Source organism: Ailuropoda melanoleuca, chromosome 15, assembly GCF_002007445.2.
Source record: "Ailuropoda melanoleuca isolate Jingjing chromosome 15, ASM200744v2, whole genome shotgun sequence".
NCBI classification, from domain to species: domain Eukaryota; kingdom Metazoa; phylum Chordata; class Mammalia; order Carnivora; family Ursidae; genus Ailuropoda; species Ailuropoda melanoleuca.
The window spans coordinates 87,697,761-87,708,097 of NC_048232.1; the positions used below are offsets into that span (position 1 = coordinate 87,697,761).

The 10,337-nt window shown below is 59.3% G+C and overlaps 1 protein-coding gene across 1 annotated transcript in view; it reads right to left on the reverse strand.

The window, feature by feature from the left end:
* Positions 1-893, reverse strand: part of WNT7B (Wnt family member 7B) — a 48,717-nt gene extending 47,824 nt beyond the window's left edge. Inside the window, exon 1 of the transcript XR_004620892.1 lies at positions 466-893. The gene's annotated coding sequence lies outside the window, so the exon portion shown is untranslated. The remainder of the gene's footprint in view (positions 1-465) is intronic.
* Positions 894-10,337: the final 9,444 nt, after the last annotated feature.

Genomic DNA, 10,337 nt, shown 5'->3' on the forward strand with positions numbered 1-10,337 from the left:
CGGGGTGCTCGCCCCCCGCCCGCCCGGGCCTTCCCGGCCGTCCGACGCCCCCGGCTCCTGGCCCCGGCGCGCCCTCCAGACGGCGAGCGCTCGGCCCGGGCTCGGCGCCCAGCGCAGCCCGGGGGAGGGAAGGCGCGTCCCACCCCCAGGGCCTGGAGCCCAAACAGGTGAAAGTACGCGCCGGGCACGCACGCCGCTACCCGCGAGCCTGGCCGCCGCCGCCTGCGCGCCCTGCTCTCCTTCCACCAGCCCTGGACTCGGTGCACTTCGGGAGTACCTGCCGTTCATGGGGCTCGGGGGCGTCTCTGCTGGGCTGGGGCGAGGGTCCGACACACAGGCTAGCCCCGATCCCCAAGAGCCTCCTGTGCCCCCTCAGGCCCTACGTCTCTGCTGGGACCCTCTGGAACCGGTTCCTCCCGGCCGCCCCTACCCGGGGCTGCGGCCCCTTCCCACGGGGATACTCACCCGAGCTTCACGTAGAGGACGCCAAAGCAGAGAAACACGTAGAAAATCCACTTGCGAAAGTTTCTGTGCATGATCCAGGGAGGGGGGCTGCGCCATAGACAGCGGCGGCCGGAGGGGACGCGCGGGCCGGACGGGGAACTGGCAAAGGCAGGGGACTTCGGTGGACCGCTCTCAGCCCGCGCTGCGGCTCGGGCGGCCGGCGACGCGCGGGCACTCGGCGCGCGCTGCCACCATGGTGAGCCCGGGGCGCAGCCGCCTGGGGCCGTGCGCGCCTCGCCGAGCGCCGCGGCGGCCAATGTGTCCGCACTTGTCCGCCTCCCCAGGTGACTCGCGGCCCCGGCAAGCGAGCTGCGAGAGAACGAGCGCGCCCCAGGTAGGAGGATCCGCCTCCCGCCCGCCCTCCTCGCTCGCCGCGCGCTCTCTCTCCCTTGCTCCCGGGCTCTCCCCTCCCTTTTCTCCTCCCTCCCCCGTGACACACAAACACATCCACCCCCCCACACACACACACCCCCTGCCTAGGCCCGCTCCCTTCCTATCGGCCTCCTGGGACTGGTCAGGGGGAGGGGGATTGGGTGCGCGGAGTTGGGGGGGCGGCCCGCAGGGGAGGGTGCGTCTCGGAAGAGACACCTGCGGTGGGGCTGGCCGGTCCTCTGCGCCCTCAAGGGTGGGGGTGGGGCGCGAGGGAACGTCCCGTGCAGGTCGTGGTGGCCGCTCGGCTCCCAGTCTCTAGTGGGGGGCGGGGTGGAGACCACCCAATCCTGTAGCCGTTCTTGGCGCGCTTCCCCTCCCCCCCCCAGCAATTATACACTTGGGGTCCTGCGCCACACCCTTAGCCCAAGTATCGCTGCCTCCCTTGCAGACCTGGATCAGAGCCCTCCCCCAGCACACAGGGTCACCCCCACCTGTCAGCAGTGCTGCCAGAGAGACTACCTCAGAGGGGACAGGGAAGGGACAGACAGGCCTGGCCCGAAGCAGGCGGATGGCTCGGATGCCGTCCTGCAGAAGCCACTGGACTAAGCACCATGATGGAGACGGATAGCAGGATGTTGAGGGGCCTCCTTGGCTTTGGGAGAAGCTCCCCGCCCCCAGGGGTTCCCTGCTTCGCCTCTTCCACTGATTCTGCTCAGTCTCATGCACGCCGGGCTCTGTGTTCACGTTCAGGGCCCAGAGGGCGAGGTCTAACCAGCCGTGGTGCCTCGCACACCCGGAGCGGCCCATTTTGGCACAGTCCCGGCAAGTGGGTGGCGGGCAGCAGACCCTGCCCCGCGGAAGCTCTGTTCTGAGGGGTGGGCTGGTGACCAGCCGCCTAACCGCTGCCCTGGCCAGACTCCTCTGCTGTTCACAGCCCTGGACGCCCTCAAGCGTGCCCCTTTTGGGCGAGTGGATGGAACTGGGAAGCACTTAATTCCCGAGGACCAGCCGGTCGGAGACTCGCTGGGGTGGGTGTAGGGCGGGCCAGTTGTTTCCAGCCACCCTCGGTCCCACCTAGCCAAGCCCCGGCAGGGGAACTCTAGCTCAGAACCTACCCACCCATGCCCCTGCAGTCCTGCTCAACTCACTGCCCCATTCCCTCTTAATCCTCCATTCCCTAAACCTTTGCCATCAGAGGCCAGGCGGGTGCCGCTGTACCGGGGCAGGCGGGTGGGGAGGGTTCCCAGATGAAGAGAATATTGGAGAGTAATCACAGGCAGGGAAATTGAGGCACAGAGAGACATGAAAGGACCGTAGCAGCCTTACTCAAATTGTCCCCTGCGCCCCAGCACCCCGGACGTCCCGTTCAGTGAGAATGGGAAACAACGCTGGAACCGGAGGGTAGGCGCCGAGCCCTAGGCAGTCGGCGGCAGGAGCGGGGCCCGCTGGGGGTGGGGGGCCGCGGGAGGAGCTGGGAGCGCGGGCGGATGCTGCCACCCGGCGGTGACACCGCGGACGCTCGGACGGGGCCGAGGGTGTCGCGGGCCGCCGGGCCGCGCCCGGTGCTGGGCTGCCAGGTGAGCTGAGTCCCCGACCCTATCACAGAGTCCGGGGACTACCCCGCGCCCCCATCGCCGCCAGCCCCAGTCTCAGCGTCCGTTCATGGCGCGAATCCTCAGGAGCGGCGGGGCGGTGGTGGGGCTTCCCGGCTCAGGTCTGGGCGACCACGCCAGACCCCCCGCCGCGCGGACCCCCAGCCGCCCACCCCAGTCCGATCCCGAGCCTGAGATCGGGTTGGCTCCGGAAGCAGCCGGGCAGGGTCGGGCGGGGAGAAGAGAGGGTTACGGCGGGCGAGCGGGCGGGATGCCTGGGTTCGTTCTTGGTCTCAACCTGTCTCTCTGTGCCTCAGTTTCCCTGGGAGGACGGGACGTAGAGCCGCGCCTCTCCAGATGCAGAGGGACGGTGGCGCAGCGTCGTGCTGCCCCCTGCTGGCCGCGGCAGGGAGGCGGCGCGGGGGACAAAGGTAGGCGGAGCAGGTATCGCTGGGCTGGGTTCAAGACCTGTCAGTCAGTGTGATTTCTCCTAGGTGTCTCCAGGGGAGTCTCTGAATGGCTTCAAGGCTGGGGGGAAATCTGGGGTGGGAAGAGCTCTATAAATCCCCTTCCCGTGTGTGTGTGTGCGTGTGTGTGTGTGTGTGTGTGTGTGTGTACAGGTGCACACACACACAGACCAAAACACTAAACTTGTTCCTGCCCCAGGGCCTTTGCACTGACTGTACCTTCTACTGCAGTGCTCTTCCCCTGGTTCTGAGTAACCCCAGCGTAAATACCGCACATCAGAGGGGCCTACACATTCCTCCTCCCAAACATATTCACTGATATTCTCTATGTTAACAATCTACTGTTCCCTTTGTGACATGAGGACAATATGCCATTACTTGCTCCCTGTCCACCACCAGCCTATAAGCTCCATGGGGACCATCTTCGCATTTGCTTTGGTTCTCGCTCAGTTAAGTGCTCAGTGAGCAATTGTCAAATGAACAAATGATTTTCCAGGAGGCAGCCGACATCCATGACCCATAAGGTTACAAGCCATGGAGAGCAGGGACCTGACATCGACTCCTTTAAACCTTGAGATCGAGCTCAAGCACCATGTCCAGCACCAACCACACCCCGTCCTTGCTGCCTTTCTCCTGCCTGGCTCTTGCATCTTGCTCCTGGCTTCGCTGACAAGTGTTCCCCGAACCCCAACTCAGGTTACACTAAGTGTGTGTTGGGCACAGTCCAGACAAGGAGCAGGTGCCCGACTATGGAATCTCACACAGCCTTGTGCAACGGTGCTATCAGACTCATTGCACAAAATGAGAAACAGGTAGAAAAGGAAAGGCTTGGCCAAGTTCACACAGTTGGTGAACCTGGGACTCAAACCCAGACCCATCAAGCCCAGAGCTTGGACTCCTCCCACTGCATGTCTCACCCACCAAGGAGACAGGACCTTTGCCTCATGGAGCGGAAGATATGGGACAAACCACGCCCATCTTGATGCTGGGAGTCCCCAGTTCAATGGGGGACCACAGTGTGGCATGAGGCCAGAGGACAGCAGGCCCTGAGGAAGGTACCAGTGGCACTCGGCAAACCCCTGGGTTAGTGAGGGACATGAAGAAGGACTGGAAAGGAGCCGATTTGTGGTAGTAGAATTCCTAATGGCCCCCCCAAAATGTCCTGCCCTAATCCCTGGGACGCAACTCTGACAAGGTATCATGCCCATTCCTGTACATGGAAAAGATTGTGATAAGGTTTCTAATCAGTTGACGTGGAGTTCGTCAAAAAGGATCCATCCCAGTTTACCTGACCTAATCCCACCTGCCCTTGACAAGCAGAGAATATTCTCTGACTTGAGGCAAAAGGAGTGGTCCAAGAGATCTGAAGCACAGGAAAGATTTGATGGGCCGTTGCTAGCTTTGAAGATGAAGAGGGCCTCGTGGCAAGGAATTTGGATGGCTTCTAGGAACTCAGAGCAGTCCCCAGCTGACAGTTGCAAGGGACCGGGGACCTCAGTCCTACGGTCACAGGACTTGAATTCTGCCCCTAAGTCCACAGAGCCACCAGCTGAGCCCCTGCCCTGCCCACATTGCACGTTGTGAGACCCGGAGCAGAGAACCAGCCACACCTTGCCAGACTTCTGAGCACAGAACTGTGGGGTAACAAATGCATGTTGTTTTAAGCCACTACACTTGCGGCAGTCGACCACACAGCAATATGAAACCAATATGATACGATTTGGACATGCGGACATAGGAAAGCAGAAATCCAAATGATCGACAGTATGAACAAGGGCTGCTGGGTACTGGGAGGTCGTGAAGCAAAGTAAAAGATGAAACCAGAAGGACACAGGGGCTCAGACACAGAGAGGCCCGAATGCCAGGCTGAGGAGCATCGACTCAATTTCATGGGCACTGGGGAGCTATTGAAGATTCATGAGGGAGAGAGGCCACCCAAAGTAGGCCCTGAATAGAGTATCCCAAGCTTGCCTGACCAGCCAAGCCCTAGGATGACTGCAGACCTACTTCTGCAGGATGTCCTGGGGAAGGGGCCTGGGAATCTGCATGTTCAGTGAACATTCAGGTGGCTCTGGAGATCAGCACATTTGGGAAATGCTCCTATGGGACAAATGTATAAACAGTTGAAAGTTCTGAGTCCACATCCCAAATCCTCTCTGTGCACAGGGTTTTCCAGAGCCCTGTTGGGGGATGGGGAGTTGTGGGGAGGAGCCCCCCCTTTTGTGGGAGGGGCAGAGCACCCTCTGGTGAGTGGGAACCAGAGCCCACCTGGGAGACAGACGAGCTCCTGCAGAGGCCCGAGAGAGCCTTCCTGGGAGTCCTCCCGACCACGCTTGTGTGATGCCGAGGGCTCCCCGGGAGAAGGGCAGACAGAGCTTCCCCCTTTCCCAGGGGGAAGAATGAGGACCTCCACCCCAGGGCAAGGCCCAGAGCTTCACAGGATTGCATGGGGTGCCCAGGGGCCCAGAGAACAAGAAGGAGTGAGCACCTGGAGCCAGCTCTGTCCACCAAGAATAAGATGGGCAGGCTATCCTGTGACTTCTGACCTCGGCGGGGTTTTGAATCCGGGTCGTGAGGCATTTGCCGGTGGAAGAAACTTGCTGTTTGCTTGGCTCAAAGGTTGGCGCCTGCAGAGGGAAGCATCACCAACTGTTACCTTGGTGCCTGGGTTCCTGCCCCTGTCTCGGGTCAGGGTCATCACCTGCACTCACAGCTGCTGGGCAGACGGGGGAGCAGAGAGAACCCCACCAACCCCGGCTGAACTGTGATGAGAGAGAGAGCAACCTTTACGGTACCGATCCCCCCCGTGACGGGGACCTTGTCCGTTATAGCGGCTAGCCTGACTTACGCTGACTAATGCAGACCTCACCTGCCTGGACAGGTGGCTGACTCCCCCAGATGTGGCACTTGAACCTGGAGAACCAACAACTCAGCCTCAGGGCCGGGAGACCTGGCCTAGCAGCCCCGTTCAGACTTCCAGCGGCTTCTGATGAGCCTCTCCCGCAGCCCGCTAACACGGCTACCGCAATACGGCTCCGAGCAGAGCCGCGGTGTCAAGTGTGGATTCGTAGGGGATCCTCCTGTCTGTAGTCAGAGGCCTGCACCTGCCCCAGAGGGAAGTCAGATTGTTACAGCAGGAGGGCAAGGAGGGGAAACTGCCCCTACGTAGTTTTGAGAGCTCCCAGCCAGGCTTTTGCAACCGAAAGGGAGGGTCTAAGGGATGCAGGGAAGAGTTTATATTTTAACAATACAGTAGAGAGAGACCAGGCGCCACCTACTGGATGATGGTCACCTGGGCTCGGCCAGCTGGAGACGAAGGGACCGGGGACCCTTGGGACTTGGGGCCAGAAAGGCAGAAGGGGGGCAAGGACTAGGGGCCAGCATTGGGAGGACACTTGGGGACAGCAGGGGGAATGTCTCTGAAGAGTTGCTTGGACACGATCCCGCCCATGGAGGCTCAGCCAGGGCCTGAGTATGGCCATCATCAGGACAATGCCTCACGCTTGCCCGGCCGGAGGAGCTACGGTTCGGATGAATGACCTACCGTCCCAGGACAGGGGGGGTCCCCAGGATGAGAGACCTCCAGTTCTAAAACCAGACAGTCCCAGTAAAACCGGGCCACGTTGGTCACCCTAGCTATAGCCCCTCTTTTTCTCATTGCTTGGATCCAGAACCTTCCACCAGTTCTCAGCAGCTGTCAGCACATAATCCAAGAATTTTCCATCGGAGAGGCGTCTATCTGCCTGGGACCCAGGATTTCCACTCCCTACCAGGTGTCCCTGTGCAAACACCTTCCCCTCCCTCTTTTCAAAGACTCAGGACACTCAGAAGCCCCTCTGGATGGAGGGTGGGAGCAGTGCTGGGCAGTGAATATGGACAGGAAAGTGCACATATTGCTATGTGATGGGAGCCAACCTTGGTGAAAATCACCTCCAGGGCACCACAGCCCACGTTTGCAGAAGGCAGTCGAAGCCCTCCTCGGGCAAACACACTGCTCCCACCACTGAAAGGAGAGATGAATACGGGTGACCCAGCTCCTGAGAGTAAGAATTTGGTAAGAACTGTACCAATCCAGGATTTGGCAGACTTCTTCTGCAAAGGACCAGACAGCAAAGCATTCCGGCTTCGCAGGCCCACCCGCAGTCTCTGTCGTACAGGCTTCTCTAACGTGTCCACTTTCCTTACAGGCTCTGTAACGGTCTCAAGTCTACTCTTAGCTTGGGCATTTGGCCCCTGGCCAGTGCTTGCTGACCCCTGTATGAGCCAGGGCTTTTCCTATGGCAGATAACAGAAGCCAAACTGTAAGGAATGAAAAGGATTCTCGTAACTGAAGTGTCCCAGGCCAGGACGGCTTCAGGCACAGCTGCATCCAGGCCTCAAATGAAATTACCAGTGATTTCTATTTCTCCCGCCGTCGGTTCTGCTCATGGAGAAGTTAGCCTCAGCGTCAGGCAGGCCCTCTCCACACCCCCAGCAGCCCCTCCCAGCTCAGGCCTCTGTCTTCACAGCTCCACAACGGTGGAAGGAAGAGCTTCCTTTCCTGCCTCCTGCAGTGCTGCAAGACTGTCGCTGTGAGTGGCCTGGCCTGGGTGACAGGCCTGTCCCTGAGCCAGGCACCATGGCCGGAGCGGGGAGCACGGGTCTGGCTCCCATGGGGTTTTGGAGCCCAGGTTGGGGTCATTCTCATCCAGATGGCACAGACTCAGAAAGGGGAAAATGGAAGGAGGCAAGTGAGTGCTGGGCAGGTCTTCCTGAACCAAAGTTCACCACACGTTACAAATGTCACATTTAACACACACATATAGGACTGGCTTCATTCATTCAGTCAAACTCAGCATGGCCCTGCGGATGNGTGGGGTGGGGTGGGGTGGGGTGGGGCGGGGCTCAGGGCCTGGAGGGCGTTACAGCTGCCACCCCCCCCCAAACTTGCCACAGCACGTTCCTTCAGTAGGCCAAAGGAGAAAGGCCACAGGAGCCTCTCCAAAGATGCCAACAGGACGCTGAGAAAAATTCAAGGCCCTTTCCTGATGTGAAAAAAACAAGCACGCTACAAACAGAAACTTAGAAACCTCAGAGCAGAGACTCATTCCCATGATGGGAGATCCCTGACTTCACTAGCTCTCCCTCACCCCCCACTCCCAAGGCCAGCCTTTTGAGCCCTGGGCATTCTGGGCTCTTGACATGCGCCCCTAATGCCATTCAGCCTGGAATCTGGGGGCAGCAGTCTGTGGTCCACCATTAGACCCTACCTCTGGGCCTTTTCCCTGCTGTTCCATGCTGTTCCCCATCTGGAATTCCTTTCCCTCTGCTTTCCACTACATTTTACAGCCCAACTCTGACCACTGATCTCTCGAGCTGTTAGGCTGGGTCAGGCCATGAAGGGCGCTGAAAGCCAGGCCGAGACCTTGGACCCTGTCCCCGGCAAAGGCCAAACACTACACACCCAATTGCCTGAGTAATCTGGGGACTTCCAGCAGCGGCACCACGGACTTTCGGGCCTGGATCGTTCTTTGTGGCAGGGGCTATGCTGTGCCCTGTAGCCCCCACCCGCTAGACCTGTTTTGCGCCCCTCTCCCAGGTGCGTCTCCAGTCATTGCCAATGTCCGCTGGGGGAGGTGGGGGCGAACAGGCTGATACAAGGCTTGGGCTTTTCGGTGGGGAGGATGCAGGTTCCACACCCACTCCCCGACACCCGCCCCCCCCCCCCCCCCCCCCCTCTTGTTTTCNTTCTTTGGACCCCTCTAGGCCTTCGATTTCACAGCTTCAGGTCTGGAGGCTGTGGCCCCAGCTCCTTAGTTTAGTGCATGAGACCTTCTCCCCAGGGTCAGGTCCTGCACTGGCCTGTGCAGTCATCCTGCAGGCACCAGGTGATCCACTCAGACCCTACGCGGCCCCCCAAGTTGACCACACCTCTGTCTTTCACACTTGATGTTCTCCTCGAATGCTCTCCCCCCACACACCAGTTCAGATTAGGCTTGACTGCATCTTATAATAAAACTCAAAACAGCAGTGCTTAAACAAGATACATGTGTATTTTTCTTTCCAATACAGGAAGTTGAGATGTAGGAAAAGTAAGGCCTAGTATGAAAGCCGTACATGTCATCTGGCACCCAGGCTCCTGTCAGCTTCTCGAGCATGTGTCCCTTCACCTCTGAGAGCAATATGGCTGCTAGAGTGCTTCCATCACATCAACTTTGCAGGCTGCGTCATGGAAGAAGGACCAAAGAAAGGCATGCCTCGCCCCATTCCTGGACACACCTGCTGACTTCTCACTGGCCAGAACTTGATCACATGGCTAGTTCTAGCTGCAAAGCAGGCTGGGAAATGTAGTCTTTTAGCTGAGCAGTACTATACCCAAGTAACATTGGAGCTCTGTTATGAAGGCAGATGGGGAGATGGATATTGGGGCACACAATCACCAACCTCTCCCCACCCTATGATCTACTCAGATGTCCCCAGCCTGGATCCACCCAGCCTGTGGGCAACTGCTTATTCAGACCTCCTCCCTGGGGCTTCAGCTCAGCCTCGCCTGTAGCTAGGTCCAGGAGTTCTGTGCTGAAGGATAAAGGAACAGGAACAGGTGGACACCCCACCCCCACCCCCCAGCCATTCCTGTTCTCTGGAAGAGTGTCGAGTAGGACCCAGGCAGGACTGATCCGGTCAAAGCCACTGATGCAGGCAGGGCTGGGGCGGTGCAGGAGCGAAGCCAAAGCCACTGATGCAGGCAGGGCTGGGGCAGTGCAGGAGCGAGGCATGTTGTCTAGTGCAGACACTTCTTGTTTTCTGCTCGGCGTCCCTGTGCCACTACACTAACTTCATGCACTCTCCATGCCCCCGAAACCAGGTGCAATCTTTAGAAACCAAGAGTGAGTCACTAGCTTCCCCAACCACTGGGGAGTGACTGGCCCATCATTTGGGGGAGTGGGACACTGAACCAGGGACTCACTCCCCCTTAAGAAGCTGAATCAGCTGTCTGACATGGAATTCCAACCGTAGCCGTAATCCTGTTTGCCAGGTTGATCTCCCTAAATTAATGGAGTGTTTGTTCTCTGTCTAAGGCACCAAGAGCCATGCACCAGGGCTGACCCCAACTGGGTGACTCCTGGGAATCAGCATCCACACCCCACATGACTCACAGTCCAAGTATCAGGTCAGAACCCTTGCTCTAAGGGCGGGCAGAAAGCAGCTCAGGGAGGGAGAAAGCTGCCAGGGTCACCCGGTGAACAAGCGAGGACTCACACCCAAGTGTGCTGGCCCCAGCATCCAAGGGGGTCCCTGGGGTTCCTGCACCATAAGCCCTTCTTTAGCTGCAGCGAGCCGATCCAGCATCCTACCTGTGGGCGGGGGTGCCTGGCCTGGCCACGTGGACCCGCCCCTCAGTGTGTCCCCTTCCGTGGGGGCT